We start from the raw sequence: 17807 nt of genomic DNA on the forward strand, positions 1-17807 counted from the left end.
ATGGTCTTGTCGTGAGCTTTATTGAGTAGCACCCTATTTTGAACATAACAAGCTGTGCTAATAGCTTCTGCCCAAAAAGTAACAAGTATATAGGCATTAGTAATCATGATTCTTGTAGCTTTAATCAAAGTTTTGTTTCTTCTCTTAGCAGCTCCATTTTGTTCAGGTGTTCTAGGAGCACTAAATTGTTGAAATATTCCCTTAGTCACACATCAACCCATTCTTGAACTCAGACCCGTTATCACTTCTGATCACTTTCACTCTTTTATCAAGCTGATTCTCCATTCTAGTCACATATCCCTTTATCAATTATGCAGGTTTATCTTTGTTTGCCAAGAAAAGTAACCATGTAAATCTTGAATAATCATCTGTGATCACAAGACAAAACTTCTTCCTCCCTATACTGGGTACGCTTACAGGACCAAAGAGATCTATGTGAAGTAATTCCAGCACCTCTTCAATTGAATTCACTAGTTTTGTCTTGTGGGATGATTTGTGCTGTTTTCCTTTGATGCATGAGGAACACTTCTCATCTCACTTGAATTCCTTGTTTGGTAGACCAATAACATGCTCTCCTTTCACCAGCTTGTTCATGTTCTTTAGATTAACATGACACATCTTCCTATGTCACCACCTTGTTTCATTCTCAGTTGCCTTTGACACAAAGCATGATCCACCCCTTGATACTGCATTCTTCATTCTAAGCTCATATAAGTTTCCTTTCCTGGGTGCCATCATCATGATCATGTCTGGAGGTATCAAAAACTCAGGTTTCATAATGAAGCAGTGTGCATCATCAAAACCAACTTTATATCCTTTATCACAAACTTGAGATATACTCAACATGTTGTACTGTAGCCCTTCCACATGAAATACATTCTAAAAAGACAATTTTCCATTTGTTAGGATGCCTCTTCCAACTATCTTCCCTCCATTCTCATCACTTCCAAATGCAAATGGCCCTTCATATTTCCCTTCATAATTCACACGTGATCTCCTATCACAAGTCATGTGCCTGGAACATCCACTATCCATGTACGATACATCATTTACCTTGGTGGAATGTCCCTGCACATTAAGACACAATTGGATTAGTTTTTATTTGAATTGCAAACTTCAACAGTTTGCATTTCATTAACAGCGGAAACATCAATGTTAGTTGGAACTGGATCTCCATGCACAACTTTACAAGAGTCATCAGAGTCATATCCAATCTCAAGTTTGCTATCCCTTTCCAGAGTCATACATGGTTCTAACACTTATTCTTCCCTTTTCAAGCTGACTTTAGTAGTTTCTTCTTTTGTCTTCCATTGAAAGCCTCTTGGCTCAAACCCTTGCTTCAAGAGAAACTTTTCATCACCATTCAATCTATTCAACCCCTTCTTACTGAACTTCTTAGTCACATTAGAATTTCTTATTCTGGCTTTGCCATGTGCATTTGATCTTTCATTCAGTTTCAGCACAGCTTTTAGTCTTCTTTCAATCTTTTCCGTTTCATCATTTGATGTTTCATCACTCTTCACATTCTTGAAGTACCTTTCATATCTCTTCTTGTATAACCCCAGATCCTGTCCACAAAACATGTTAGGAATAATATAATCATCTTAAATTTTGTTCCAGCATGAGTATGTGTGATGACCATTGGTGTCACACTTCTTGCACCACACTTTCCTCAAATTTCCAAGCTCTTGTGATACTTTGTCATTGTTGAACCTTTCACTTGGTTTAGGCATATCCAATCCCAGTGATTTTCGAGCATATTTACATTTATCAAAATCCACCTAAATGGGTCCACACATATCTATCTTTGGTTGTTCTTTTGCCTTTACAAACTTTATTTCCTTCAGCTTCATTTGTGGACTTACTGATCTTGCTTCTCATTCTGGACTTAGTCTTCTTTTGGGCACATATTCAGTCCAACATCAAACAGCTCATGACTGGAGAAAACAGGATATATTGGTGGAAATTTGTCAACATGAGTAAAGGTCTTAATCTTTGTTTTCTGAGACTATGAATTTCCACACAAATCAAACACCTTGTGCTTAGACCTCATCTTTTCATGGTGCATTTTCATTTTATTTGACTGCTTTGGTAATCTTGGCACATTTTCAGTTGATTTCTTCTTATTGTACTCCTTACCTTCTTCACCTTTGCTGCTACAGCTACAAGAGCTACACTCACTTGAAGCATCTTCTTTTGTCTCCAAACCCTTTTGTTCTACCCTTTTCTCTACACCCTGATCTACTAGTTTAACTCTCTCATCTATCAGAAACTCACCCTCTTTACTGACAACCATATTTTCATACAGCCTTACAAACTCCTCTTTATCCTCAAAAGTTGGCTTAAACTGCTTCAAGTACTCTTCTTTATTTTCTTTTTCAGCCTTCAAAGGATATTTATCACAGAATGGTGGTGGTACTGTTTTGTACTTATCTTTTGGTTTCATCTTCTCCATTTTACACGAATATTCCCATTTGACTCAAGATTCTTCAAGAAGTCAATCTATATATATGTAGCTCAGTGTTCTTCAACTTTTCTTTAGTATACATCTTCTTTAACCCTTCAACCTCTAGATTTAGTATTGATTGAGTTTTGTAACTTTCAACACAATCTTCTTCCAGACTCTTAATTTGGTTCTCATAAGTTTTCTCACTCGTATCATAAACATTAATCACCAAATCCTTCCTGCTACACTCACTTTGCCATTTTCCTACTTCCTTTTTCAAATCATCAATCATTAGTAACAAGTCAGATGTTGTGAGTTTAGAAGGTACTGAGAACTTGATGCTGCTCCTCCAGTTTCATTAATCTTTGCCATGAAGGCAACATTTGCCTTCTCCATTTCAGCTACATGATTACTCCAGTCAAATTCACCATCTTGAGGTACCATGGTGACAGCCACATTCCCTTAATCTCTTCCCTGATTGCTTCCTCCAGCTTGCCTCCTATTCTGGTTAGTTTGAATTTGAAGTTGATTGTTTCTAGGTTGCTGTTGGGTCTATTGTTGTCTTTGATGAGGATAAGGATTTTGGTTCAATGGTTGGTTTCTTGGCTAGTAGTTTTGCTGGTTCTGATTCTGATTTTGATAATCTGAGTTTGATTGACTTGATTTCCATATTGCCTAGGAAGATTGCAACTCCCTGGTAAAGTGTCCTGGTTGTTGATAATTGAAGCAGATGGCCTTTGACTTGTCAAAACCGATTCTATCACTATGACAAGAGAAGGTTGATCTCCCTGTCCTGTTGTAAAGTCACTTACTTGTTACTGCTAGCATGGCAGCTTGCCACTTTTAATCCATGTCTTCTAGATTATCAACATCAATCAGTTCAAGGTCTTCTTGAACCACAGTTGTATGGATCAGATTCTTAGCCACAAGCGCGTTATAAGATTCAGTGAACATTGAATACAAAGCCTGATATTCTTTTCTTTGGCTTGAGTTGTTTGGAATATATGGGGGTTGTCCACTTACATTTGATGCATTATCATTGTCCTCCAGCATCTGCACATTGAAAGGTTGTTGGCTTGATCCAGAAGCACTAGCATACACTATTGGTTCTCTGAAGTCACAGAGTTGAAGTCTGAAGGTTCTTCAACTATTGGATGTTGCGTTGAGACCTTGTTGAGAGATTTCTCATTGGTGCAATCAATGCACTGGATACCGGGAAGCTTGGTCTCTCTTCCTTGATCATGTGATTTTCAATCATATTATGCTCAGCAGCTTGTAGGAATGAGATGACATCATCAAGCTTGAAATTCGTAAAGTTCACCTTCTCCTTGATGAACTTGCTTACCGTGTACCACTCTCCATACAATGAAGACAACAACTTTTTGTTTAGATCAAAGTCAGTAATATGTCAGTCGCTTATCTGATGGTTGGGTAAAAGTTAGTTATTATTATATATTAATTAGTTATATTTAGGTTAATAAACAAATGAACACTGGTACTTCAAGCATTGTTTACGTGTTTTCAGGATATTAGAAGCTATGGAGCTTAACGAGGATATTTACGGGCTTGGAACAAAGATCGAGAAGTGAAAGATTGGAAGTGCACGCATCACGAGGCACTCAAGAAAAGAAAAAATGAAAATTTGATATTTTACATACTCACGATACGTCAAGATGCAAAGAAGGGCAACTTCGCGTTACGCGAAGTTGCAGGAACTTGGCCACGACTATTTTGTCCTTCACGATACGCGAAGAAGCACCCTTTTACATCTTCGGGATACGCGAAGATGCTTAAGTCGGCCAAAAATTTAGGTTTTGCTTTATATAAACCCCTTAACCTCCCCATTCGGCTAATAACGATTTCCAGAGGCAAAAGAGGCTGTGTTAGACGACTTCTCACCATTCCAAGGCTTCCGGTTCATCTCGGGTTTGCATGTTCATCAAAGATAAGTGTTTTGACATTATGATTATGTTCGGCTAAGTCCTTTATTCATTCTAGGCTAGGGTTTTGTGTAATTCTTCTTGAAGATCAGATTTGCTATGCTTAAAGTTATGAACTTGATTTGAGTTATTGCTTTTATATTGTTTAATTGATTGCTTGGTTATTTAAACAATTTGTATTTGCGAGTATTGATTAGTGCATCACTTGTTTGGTTTTGTTCATCAACACTTAGGGTTAGGCTCTTGTGTCATTGAACTTATAATCATCGGTTCATGCTACTTAATTAGTTGTCATAAAACACAAATTGGTAATTGTGTAGATCGAGTTCAATTGTGTCAACAATTCGGTTAGGGTATCGTTTGTCATCACAATCAAACTACTAGGTCTAGTAATTACTACGCAATCAAGACAAGTAAATATGTGATTAAGTTAAATGTCACATTACCCGAACCTAGAATGAATACTATTAATTAATATTGTTTACAAATCTTTTTAAGTAATAATTAGTTTTAATTAAATCTTTTTCTAAAAATCGCTTGACATCGTCTATCCGCCTTAGTTAGTTAATTAATTTAGTCATATTAAAATAGCGCTTTCCTTGAGTCCTTGTGGAGACGACCTTACTTACCCGTACTAGTTATAGGTATTTAAGTCCTTAATTAATTGTTTTTAAGTAAACCACGACAGCTTACGTCAAAATGGCGCCGTTGCCGGGGACTCAACGCGCTTAGTGCTAGTTTAGTTTAGTTTAAATTTAGCGTAATTTAGTTTAATTTTAGTTGAATTTCTTTTCTTCTTTGATTTTACGCGGGGTGTGCTTGTTTGTGGTGTGCAGTTAATCTTTCAGGTTGATGCATACGAGGTTTGCTCGAGACAAGGAGGTGTTGCAGTTTGATCCCGAGATTGAGAAAGCCGCCAAAGAAACTGAGCAAAACAAAGAAGGGGTAAAACTTCAAGACCGAAAGAAGAAGACAATCATCAAGAAGATAACCCCTACCCGGTTCCTCCTATGTTTCAACCCGATAACCTTAACCCGCCGCACAATCGAGAACAGCCTATTCCAAAAAATATCCCACAAAACATTCCACAAAACCCACCAATCCATGACCTACCACCATTCAACACACCCATTCACCAAAACCGAAACCGAGAGCTCAAATGAGATATATTTTAATATTATTATAATCTCAATACTAAACTGGGCTGCATAACTAATCTGGGTGTAGCTGGAAAGCCCAGAAAGTGGCGATAGGCTTAGGTTGTGATGTTGTTCAATGTCTAATACTTAAAACTGAACTTGGCTCAGATTCCCGTTTTCCCAGTTGGGCCAAGTTGTTCGTTTACGCGTTCAGAAAACAGTTATGGGAAAATAAGCTTGGGTAAATGTATTGGTTAATAACATGATTAAGTTATAAAGAAAGATCACATACTGGGGTCCCGGATTAGCCACGGGGCCCGTTTCCGTTTATTCAGTTTGATTTGAGAAGAACGAGCACAATCCACCCGGATTGTCCAGGTTTCTCATTGAAAAGTTCATTTTTACTTAATTAGCCCAAAAATATGATTTTTGATTACTCTTGGTGTTTTGATATTCCCGCAGATTCACTAGTCGCGAACTTGCTAGTTTTTATAAAAACTGAATTTGTTTAATATTCAGATTAGCATAATTAATTAACCGTTAATCATTAAATTATGAAAATTTAACCACTTATCAATTAAAATATGTAGATTTTTATAAAAATATTTTTGGAATTTATTTACTGATTTATTAATTTATAAAAATTCATTTTATCAGCTATATTTCGTCTGAAAATCGTCCGTTTACCCCAAACAATTTCCAAAAATTCACCAAAATTTCATGAATACTCAAATAATGTACCAAAACAACCTGTATCAATTCCAGAATGTAAAAAGCTCGTGCAATATTCTTTTCGGCCCAAATTCGGCTGTAAAAATTCACACGAACGCAAATAAACAAAACCCCTTTAAACTTCTCCAAATGATCCCAAAATTCATATGTGATCAAAATACATCAAAAATCTGAGTTCCCAGAAAAATTTCATAATTTTTGAAGTATTTTAGCTATTTTTCCTAAATAAACGTCCTAATTCGGTAATAAATTCGCCAAATATTCTCGGATGGTTGAAAAATTACGAAATTTGAACAGGGAGTCATTGACATGGTCCCTGATGTCTCTGCAAAATTTCAAGTCCTAAAAATATGCAAATCACAACCTTAATCTAAATAGCCCGTAAGCGAGTGTTTCGGCATTACCTTAACGGGTTTTGCTCGTTTCTGACCTTTTAATCAAGTTTTCAGGTTCTTGTGCTTCTAAGAAAGCTAGGTACAAGTCCTATATCACAAACCATGCAATATTTCATCAACATTACAACCCTTAACTTAGGGTTTCGGCTAGTGCACAAAAACAAACTTTTGAACCGTAAAAATGTCATTTCAACCCTTTAATCTGTGTTTATGGCCAAAAAAACTATCAAAACAGGTTCCTTACCATGTGTATGATCAAAACATGTTTATGGACCATTTTTAGGATTTTTACACGGTTAGGAATGATTTTTAGTAATCAAGACATGTTTTTATAGTATTAAACAAGTTTAAACAAGTGTAAAAGTAGCTTATTTAAGTTGTTTACCTTAGGGTTTCTTGAGTTTTTTGGCTGAAGAAGAAGTTTATGTCCAGAATTTTCAAAAAATAATGTTGAAAATATCTTGTATCTAGTTTAAATATGAAAGAAAAAAGGGGGGGGCTGCTGCTGCGATCGGATCATCATGGGCCCATTTTGGCCCAAGTTTCTGATTTCTCAAGCCCAAACACGAAAATCCCAGTCCAAATTTAGTTCGGGTTCGGTTTTTGGCGCGAAAAACTTATCGGGTGCGTTAAACAACGCGAAAACAAGTGTTTTTCGGCTAGTTTTGTGTAAAATTATAAAAGCATACTATATGTTTGTAAAAATCAAAAATATTTTCATGGATCGCTTAAAACATTTCAAATAAGTGTTTGGTAAGTCTTTTTCGGCTTAACGGATGATACAATGCTTGGTTTGTAACTATCTTTCGCGTTTAAATCTATAGCGGGTGGTTAAACGAGCATGTTTTTGTTTAACTTGTTTGCTATCAAACTAAGACCATATTTCTAATATTTTAGCTTGTATAGATCGTATATCACTTATAAATGGCCCCCGAGATATCTGGGTCATAACCCGACCCGTTCGGTTGATCATTCATTGGTTACGCAAAAGGCGTTTATTTGCTTAATCGGTAATTACGACTGAGGTGTACCTTGTTTTGGCTCAAATGTCACATGAGGATTCAAGGGAAATTCGGGTATGGACCCGAACAACAACTGTAACAATAAGTGCAAAAATGGGGTGGGCCTCCAATTATTCAAGACCAACCGCAGCAACCACAACCATTGCAACAAGTTCCTCTACAACCTCAATATCAACAACCTCAGTTTCAACAACCAAATCCTCAACCACAATACCAACAATATGCACAACAAAGGCCTGTTTATCGGCAAATGGGCCAACCGAGAGTACCATTGGGGGTACCAAGACGTCATGCAAGAGAAATAGTTAAAGGAATTGAAGCTCACTTTAGACCGGTCATCACCAATAACCCATCTCCGGTGGTTATTCCTCAAAACAAAAATGGAAGAACATTTGAAATGAGAACCAATGCGCTCTAAATTTTACCAAAGTACAAGGGTTTAGTAACGGAAGAACCCTATTTTCATTTGGAGGCATATGACTCCATTTGCAATACGATTGGGGGTCAAGGTTTTACACCGGATGAAGTGAAATTAGTGTTATTTCAATTTTCGTTGGAGGATAAGGCGAAGAGATGGTTTTACACCTTGCCATCCGCATCGATTTATACTTGGGCTGAGATGCAACAAAGGTTCTTAGAAGAGTTTTACACGGCTCAAAAGACTAATGATGCGAGACGAAGTTTGAGATCTTTCCAACAACAATCGGGTGAAATGTTTCATGAAGCATTCGAGAGGTTCAACATGATGATCAAGAATTGTCCTCATCATGGTATAGCTCTTTGGGAGTTGTTGAATGCTTTTCATGAAGGGTTGAATGCGGAAGATGAAAGGGATTTGATGTCAATCACAAACGGTACGTTCGGTACCAATTATGAACAAGACGATTGGGCATTCTTGGAACAAATGTCGGTCACATTAAAGAGAAAGGCTCAAACTGCAAGAAGAGCAAGGCCGACAATTGGAAGACCGCAAGTTCATACTGTGGAGGATGTGGAGGGTACAAACTACTAATCAAAGAATTGATGTTTGTATCAATTTTAACGAGTTGGGTCATGGGGCTGATGTATGTACGGTAGGGGAAGCACAAGTTGAAGAGGTGAATGCACTTCAAGGTCGAGGGGGTGGTAATCGAAATTTCAATATGAACTCAAACACTTACCACCCCGGGTTGAGAAATCATCCAAATTCCCGTTATGGAAATCAAGCAACTTATCTCAATCCAAATTTCCAAGGGACTTCTCAAACCACCTTTATCCCCCGTCAACAATACTTCAACCAAGGAAATGAAGGTCAATTTCAAGAAATGGGTGGTAATGAAGGTGGGTCTTCGGGCCAAGGTTCATCAAGTGGGAATGAAGTGATGGACATGTTAAAGTTGATGCAGCAAGAGTTGCAAAAGAGGAATCAGTTGGATGAAGCTCGTGTACAAAAGGATGAAATTTGTGACAAGGCCATTCAATCATTAACAACTCAAATGGGCCAACTTGCAACCGAGGTATCCAATTTGAAGAAGAACAAATGTCAACTCCCGAGTGACACCAAGGTGAACCCTACTCACACTACTTCTCGCAATGTGCCGATTAATTAGGTAAGTGTTTTAAGAAGTGGTAAGGAGTTTAAAATCAATACTACACCAGAATTAGTTGAAGGTGTGGTAGAGGATGTGACGGGGGTAGAAAGTGAAGAGGAACAGACAATCTTCACCCATTCAACCCCCTAAACCATCCACGTTTTCAAACAAAGATTCAGGTCAAAATGAACTTTTAAACGATAAAAGCAAGGAAGTGGAAGAGGTTCCAATTCCATTTCCTTCGGCTTTGCTTGACCCGGGCAAGAAAAATGTGATTTTAAAACGGGGTCCTCAAAAGGAGGAGATGTGGGAGGTATTTAAACAAGTTAAAGTTAATCTTCCTTTACTTGAAGCAATAAAACAAGTACCCGCATATGCAAAATTTTTAAAATAATTGTGTACTCAGAAACGATAACAAAAAGTTCCTAAACGAGTTGATTTAACTGAAAGAGTGAGTGCAATTCTAAAGGGTGATCTTCCACCTAAGCTTCAAGACTCGGGAGCGCCCTTGATTAACATTCAAGTGGGTGACTTTCAAATGTCACGGGCACTATTGGATCTTGGAGCTGGTGTGAGTATCCTACCAGGGGTTTGTATGACCAATACGATTTTGGTCCACTTAAACGAGTTGAGACTACAGTTGTATTGGATGATTTGTCTCACAAACTTCCTCGAGGGATCGTGCGGGACGTTATTGTTAAAGTAGAGGAATTTTATTATCCTGTTGACTTTTTGGTTCTGGATTACTCGTCGGTTGACTCAATACAACAACAAAATGTTATATTGGGTTGGCCATTTTTAAATACTGCTCATGCTATTATTGACTGCCGGTTTGGTACAATTGACCTGGCCTTTGGAAATAGAAAAATGCGTTTAAATGTGTTTACTAATGTTGCTAATTCATTGGCTAGTAAAGAATGTTTTATGGCAGATATTATAGATGGGTGTGTACCACACGAGTATGAGGAAGGTATGTTGGATGTTTGTGTTTGTGATGATTCTGAATAGGTTCACAGTTGTGCATTGGAGTTAGAGGAAACGAAACAAGAGGTATTGGCATTGCAAGACGGAAGACCACCGTGGACTCATCAGGTTGAGAGTCTACCAATAGAAATCAATTCGGATACTAAACCCTCGTTGATTTGTCCTCCAAATGTAGAATTGAAAGAATTACCAAGTCATCTCAAGTATGTGTGTTTGGGAGAAGGTGAGACGTTGCCGGTTATCATTGCCTCTAACTTGGATGAGGCTCAAGAAGAGGGATTGTTGGAAGTTTTGAAGGCTCACAAGGCGGCGATTGGGTGGACAATAGCCGATTTGAAGGGTATTAGTCCATCTATTGTCGTGCACAAAATCATCACCACGGATGATGAAAAGCCTACTCGGGAAACTGAAAGGAGGTTGAATCCCAATTTGAGAGAGGTGGTGAAAAAGGAAGCCATCAAATGGTTGGATGCGGGAATTATCTATCCAATTTCAGACAGTGCATGGGTAAGTCCAACATAGGTAGTTCCAAAGAAAGCCGGTATCCAGGTAATTAAAGATGAAAGTGGTGAACAAATCGCCACTCGACCGGTAACCGGGTGGCGAGTGTGCATTGATTATAGGAAGCTAAATGCGGCTACCTCAAAAGACCATTTTCCATTACCTTTTATTGACCAAATTATTGAAAAATTGTCGGGTCAAAAATTTTATTGTTTTTTGGATGGGTACTCGGGATATAATCAAATTGCAATCCATCCCAACGACCAACACAAAACCACATTCACATGTCCATATGGCACTTTTGCCTTTAGGCGAATGCCATTTGGATTGTGTAATGCCCCGTGTTGGTGCATAAATGTCAGTAGTTCATATGTCTAGTGTCTGTAATCGAGTCTGTAATATTGTTTATGTATTTGTTTGTTTAAAGCGAAGTTGTTGACAAGTTCGCTTAGGCGAACTTGTTAACCAAGCGAAGTTGTTGACAAGTTCGCTTAGGCGAACTTGTTAACCAAGCGAAGTTATGGACAACTTCGCCTGAGGCGAAGTTGTCGTGTATTTATATAGGTTACGGCTTATTGTTTAGAAGTTGTTCAAGTTGTTCGTGTAAGTCAGTTATTGTTCGTGAGTCAAGTGACGTGAGGTCGAGAGTCTGTAACTGTGATTATATCACGTGTTGAGTTATTAATATAACGTGTGTTTGTTTGTATCGTATTCGTGTGTTCGTGTGTTTGTGTTCTACGTCCGTAACGATCTACACAGGGATTCCGCACCTGTGTATATCGGGATATCTCGTGTGATCCGTCCAGGGAACCTACAATTGGTATCAGAGCTTTTGCTCGATTGTGTGGTTCGGGATATTCACGCGGGTGTAGAATTCGTCCCGTTTCGACTTTTCGCGGGGTGTGTTTTCGGTGTTTTTGCTCATTCTAACCTCCTACCAGTGTGTTCAAGCCTTTAAACCGTCAAAAACCTCATTAAAATCCGTTTTACAGATCTGCAGAAACTGTGTTGTTCGTCAGGCGAAGTTGTTGTTCATCAGGCGAAGTTGCCGTCACGATACGTAGGGTTTCGGCGAAGATATAAGGAGAGGCGAAGTTATTCACAACTTCGCCTACTTTTTCAAGTTCGCCTAACTCAGCGAAGTTCTCTTCAAGTTCGCCTACTTCCTAAGTTCGCTCACCCTAAGCGAAGTTATTCTCAACTTCGCCCAGTCACGCGAATTTAAGAAAGATCCAGCGAAGTTTCTTCTCTTCAAGAAGGATGTCGTCGATCAACATCTCGGAGCTTGTAAAGATGGAAGTTGAAGCGGGGTCAGCTACAAAGGCCCTAAGGTTGCTGAAGGGAACCGATTTTGTCGCATGGAAGGATCGGTTCATCCAATATGTAAAGTACCAGGATGCGAAAATGTGGGTGTGCATCCAAGATGGCTATATTCCACCTGTAATGGAGTACGAAGGTAGGGACCAGATCAAAAAGTACAGTAAGATGGAAGAGGAAGAGAAGAAGATGTATGAGGCCGAGAGCAAGGCCCATGCTGCAATCACAATGGCTCTTCCACAGGAGATCCTCCATACATTCAGAAAATACACATCAGCTAGAGAGCTTTGGGAAGCTCTTGAAAACAGATTTGAAGGGAATGTAGGAATTCGAGCTTCAAAAACAAATTGCTCAAAACTCAGTTTTCCGTCTTCAAATTTTTGAAGAACGAATCTCTAGATGATATTATCACCCGATATTATCATCTAATGACTGAGCTGAGCAACTATTCTATTTCCTACCGAGAAGAAGAAATAGTTGAGAAGCTTCTCGATGCCCTCCCACCAAAATGGGAGATGTATACTGTACTGATGAGGGAAGACAAGGACTTCCCTACTTATGATCTTGAAACCATTGTCAACAAGCTCAGAACTTTTGAGCTTAATATGGAAAGAAAAGAAACATCTATGGATCAGGTTCAAGATCCAGGCATGTACGGTGCTAAAGTAAACTCCAATTCAAGTTCAAAGACTGATTCTGCCGCCTACTACACGAAGGGCGAGTCGGGTGCCAAGTCTTCACAGGAGGGGCATGTTTCAGTAAACTCAAATGGGGATGTTTGCTTTGTAGCCGGTGGATCAAGTGGTACTAAACAGACAGCAAGCCAGAGTAGTGGCTCTTCAAGTTCTTCAAGCAATAACTACTCTAAGATGCCAATGAGCATCAAATCTGCTGAAGAGCAGTTTGGCCTCTATGCTTCGTTTATTGCTTCATATGAGAACTATATCCAAGGGAAGGTTGTTGATCCAGCGATGCTGGATGAAGACTATGACCAAATAGATGCTGATGATATGGAAGAGATGGATCTACAATGGCAGATGGCCATGATTGTGAGGAGGGTGAAGAGGTTTATGAGGAAGACAGGGAGAAAGTTTGTTGGTGGCAGGCCTGGGTTCGACAAGACTAAGGTGAGGTGCTATAACTGTCAACAAAACGGCCACTTTGCTAAAGAGTGCAGAAACGAGAGAGTTGAACGTGGTCAAGGCAGGTCTGCACAGTACAATGGGAGTAGTAAAGATTTCAGTGCCATGATGTCTAGAGAAGCAGGTGAATACAACTGGAACCTGCATTCGGATGAAACTTTTGAGCAGGCAAATATGGCTAAGGTTGAGAATGAAGAATGTGAGAAGGTCACCGGAGAAGTGAAAGCTACTGGAGAGGAAAAAGCTTTCATGACAGATCTCAAGGACCAGTCCTCCGAGGTATGTTCTAAACCTATATGTACTAAATGTGAGAACTTGTTTGAGCAACTTGCTACCATAACTGATCAGTATGTTCGTTTAGATGCTGAATTTAAAACTCTTAAAGAAGATCATCACTTTATGAAAGCAAGAGAGAACAGTTACAACATTAAAATAAAAGCGTGTGAAAAAGATGTTAAAAGCTTAAAAACAAAACTTGCTGAAAAAATTGAAGTGATAGATCTAAGTTATGAGGTTTTGGAAGAAAAGACCAAACTTATTGCTGAACGAGAAAAACAGATTGCTGACCACCAGGTGAAAGTGGTGGAACTGAACCGAAAACTTGAGCAGTTCAGAAATTCCTCAGCTATTCTTGATCACCTTGTTAGTGATCAAGGTACCTCTGCGAAGAGGGGAGGAATTGGTTATCACGAGATTCCACCACCTTATAACCACAATTATACTTATAACCCTAGTGTTCAGAAATCTGTTGATTTTGAAGTTCCTCAGACAGTTCCAATCAAGGTTTCGAGTAAAGAACCAATTGTTAGTAAAGGCGAAACAAGTTCGCCTGTTTCAAGTGTGAAAATTTCTGTTGCAAGTCCAGTCTCATCAGATTCGGAGAAGTTGTCCGAATCAGGTAAGACAAAAGAGGAGAATGTGTTACCCAATGGTGGAGAAAAAGATAAAACTAATAAGAAAAGTACTCCACTAAACCCGTACGTCCCACCTTATGTGAAACGAACGGCCGGTAACACAGCCTCGAGATTCAAAACAACCTTTGAAAAGAAAGTGGAGCATAGGTGTTGTTTTAGGTGTAATAAATTAGGACATCTTGTTGCAGATTTCCCTCTGAAGCCGCGATTCAGAGGTGTGAGGCCTAATAAAACTGAGAATAAGACTAATACTATTAAAAATGAAAACCATCAAAATTTCGAAATGTAACTAATTCAGGTTTTCACAGAAACAATGAATTGGGCCTCCCGTGAGCGTTCCATGGCAATTTAAATGGCCCAATTAAATAACGAGTTATAAAGCAATTGAGTTGGTCGGCCCGTGAGCGTTACATGGCATTTTAACTGACCAAACTAAATATTGAATTAACGGATCCAAATATGAGCAGTTGGAGTATCTCATGAACCACCACGGGTGATACGTTCCAAGCAAAAATCAAATCGAAAACGAGTTGTGTAAGGCCCCGAACCCCGGGAACCCCACAGTTGGTAATCATTCAAACACTTGTGAAATTTAATAAACTTAAAAACCGTTTCTTCCATTAAAACAAACGTATCAGAGTATAAATTTTGCGGAAAACATCAAAAATGAAATAAGTTCCCGAAACCCGGAAATTTTGCCCAAAATCCAAAGTAAATATAACTTTTATAAGTTTCCTTGAAATAAAATATTCATAACAATTCTTCCTTCCGGTATGCCCTTCAACATCCAAGTAGCTCCGTGCACGTCCAAGTGATAAGGCATCCTCTTCCAAATCCTGAAACTTACACTAACATGCACACAAAGTCAGCTTGAGTTGAGTGAGTTCAAGTTTTAAATAAAAGATATCAGTAGTAAAATCATGATAGCCATACCAAAGGTTTTCTAAAAGTAAAAAGGTACATCCATCTAATCATCATTATCGAACTTAAACATCCTCATAAATACATATACAAGTGTATATGTAAACATCCATTCAATAACATCCCTATATACATAACAGTATATATATATAACATCCAAGTATAACATCAGGGTCGAGCAAACGTACAACCCAAACACGTAACATCAGTGCATGCAAACACGAAGTAGGCATACACAACATCAGTAGTCGAAACGACTACAACATCGCCAAATAGAGGCCAAGAAATAATGTATATATATATATATAGCATCCCAAGGCTTACCATATACTAGCAAGCCTATATAAAATCATTTTAAAAAAAACATTTCATCAAGTAAGAAAACATTTAGGTGTGCATGCTAGCCCAAAAGTTAAATGAGTAAAAGGGGCATCATGAACTCACCTAAGATCAATCGAATACTTGCAACGAGCTAGGAAGTTCCTAAGGGCACAATCACAAGCAAGGGCATGTAAATTATACATAAAGCGTTACTAAACTAGACTGAAGGAACACTCTAGCCTAATGGGCCGTACAAGCCCAACACTTTGGCCCAAGGCCCAACAACTCGGCCCAAGACCCAATACTTGGCCCGAGGCCCAACCACTTGGCTTAAGGCCCAATTCCTGGCCCAAGGCCCAATACCTTGGCCCAAGGCCCAACAACTTGGCCCAAGGCCCAATACTTGGCCCAAGGCCCAACAACTTGGCCCAAGGCCCAACACTTGGCCCAAGGCCAAAAGATAGTCAAATCGGGTCGAATGCGCGTGAATAATTCTTAAAACCATTTGTTAACCGAATCAGCCCCGAATGGACCAAATTCTGTCTTAACTCTTTTCATTCATCATAATTATGTCACCCGAGTTAATAGGGTTGACGTTTCCTTTTTACAACACTTACTTTAACATTTAAACGAAGATTCGCGCACCGCCGACTCGATTGACTAAGCACTAACCACGACAGCCCCGAGCACCAAAAAAATAATTTTTCCACAGCCCTTAAACCTCCCTAGGGCTGCACAAAGTGAATCGGTCGGTCACCCGATCAACTAACGCATCAAACTCAACAATTTGCAATTCTCCACCCGATAAACCCTAGTTTTTGAACTAAAATCGATTGACCGACCTAAACACCTCCAATGACCATGAAATTTTAATATGATGTAAATGCCATACCTGAGGATCTTTCCACACCGGAAACTCTAATTTTTATCCACGGGAAGTGGGTCAATTGCACTCTAGCCGAAATCTGCCCAACGAAAAGTTTCGGCAAAATTGAGCATCAAAACGATTAGCGGTGAGCAAAAAGAGTGTAGGGAATTGTAGTACATACCTTGAACTACCTCTAGGAACTTGGAATCGATCAAAAATTCGAAGCAATGAAGGGGGGGCTGCCTCTTGGCCGATCGCTGCAGCTGCTAGGTTTAGGGTTTTATTTTTTTTTATGTTATAACTTAAGATATTACACTCTAGTCCTTGTAGATTCGAGTGTAAGGCAAAATGGAAGGAATGGTTAGGTTCTTTAACGTACCGGGATGACGTGAAGGCTTCCGAGAAACGTCGGTTAAGTCCCGAGAGTTATACATACTCTACAAGCTTTAGTTCTTCAAACCGGAGTTAATGGGTGTTACAATTCCACCCCCTTACAATGGGATTCGTCCTCGAATCCCGATGCGACAGGAACAACTGCGGATAAAGCCTCATCATTTCGTCTTCGGACTCCCAAGTGGCCTCGGAACCCCTACGGTGCTTCCACTGCACCTTCACCTGCCTAATCACCTTATTTCTCAAGCGCCTCTCCTGACGGTCAAGGATAGCAATCGGTTGCTCGACGTAGTTCAGCCTACCATCGAGCTCATTATCGTCAAGAGTCACATGGGCCTCCTCATCCCCTAAGCATTTCCTCAGATGTGACACGTGAAAAGTAGGATGAATACCCGCGAGCTCCTCGGGTAAATCCAGTCTATAAGCTACCTCACCAACTCAGGCCAAAATACGGAACGGGCCAATAAACCTCGGACTGAGCTTCCCCCTCTTAAGAAAACGAATAATGCCCTTCCAGGGAGAAACTTTTAACATAACCCGATCCCCAACCTCAAACACGATAGGCCTGCGCCTTTAATCGGAATAAGATTTCTGACGGTCCTGCGCGGCCTTCATAAATGCTTTAATCTTGTCGAGTTTCTCAGTCGTAGCCTAGACCACCTCTAAACTACCTAACTGCTTTTGACCAATGGAACCCCAACAGACAGGAGTCCTACAACTCCTACCATACAACATCTCAAACGGTGGCATCCCAATCGTGGCGTGATAACTGTTATTATACGAAAACTCCACCAACGGTAAGTGACGGTCCCAACTACCACCAAAGTCGATAACACAAGCCCGCAACATATCCTCGAGAGTCTGAATGGTCCTCTCGGACTGACCATCCGTCTGCGGGTGATAGGCAGTACAGATGAGGAGTTTGGTACCCATCTCCTCGTGAAACCTTTTCCAAAACCTGGAGGTGAAACGTGTATCCCTATCTGAAACAATAGACACCGGCACCCCGTGCCTAGAGACGATCTTACGAATAAACACATCGGCTAGCTGTTCAGAATTAAAAGTCTCTCGAATCGGCAAGAAATGAGAGCTCTTGGTCAATCTATCCACGATTACCCAAATGTTGTCATAATTACCCCTAGGAGTACGAGGCAATTTAGTCACGAAATCCATAATAAGATGCTCCCGTTTCCACTCAGGT

At 39.6% G+C, this 17807-nt stretch overlaps 1 pseudogene; it reads right to left on the minus strand.

Moving 5' to 3' along the window:
- Positions 1–8347: 8347 nt before the first annotated feature.
- LOC143593795 (small nucleolar RNA R71) lies at positions 8348–8448 on the minus strand (annotated as a pseudogene).
- Between the last annotated feature and the right edge of the window lie 9359 nt (positions 8449–17807).

This window comes from Bidens hawaiensis, unplaced genomic scaffold, assembly GCF_021521415.1.
Source record: "Bidens hawaiensis isolate Kalapana, Puna unplaced genomic scaffold, B.hawaiensis_p1.1 tig00042806_1, whole genome shotgun sequence".
Taxonomy (NCBI): Eukaryota; Viridiplantae; Streptophyta; class Magnoliopsida; order Asterales; family Asteraceae; genus Bidens; species Bidens hawaiensis.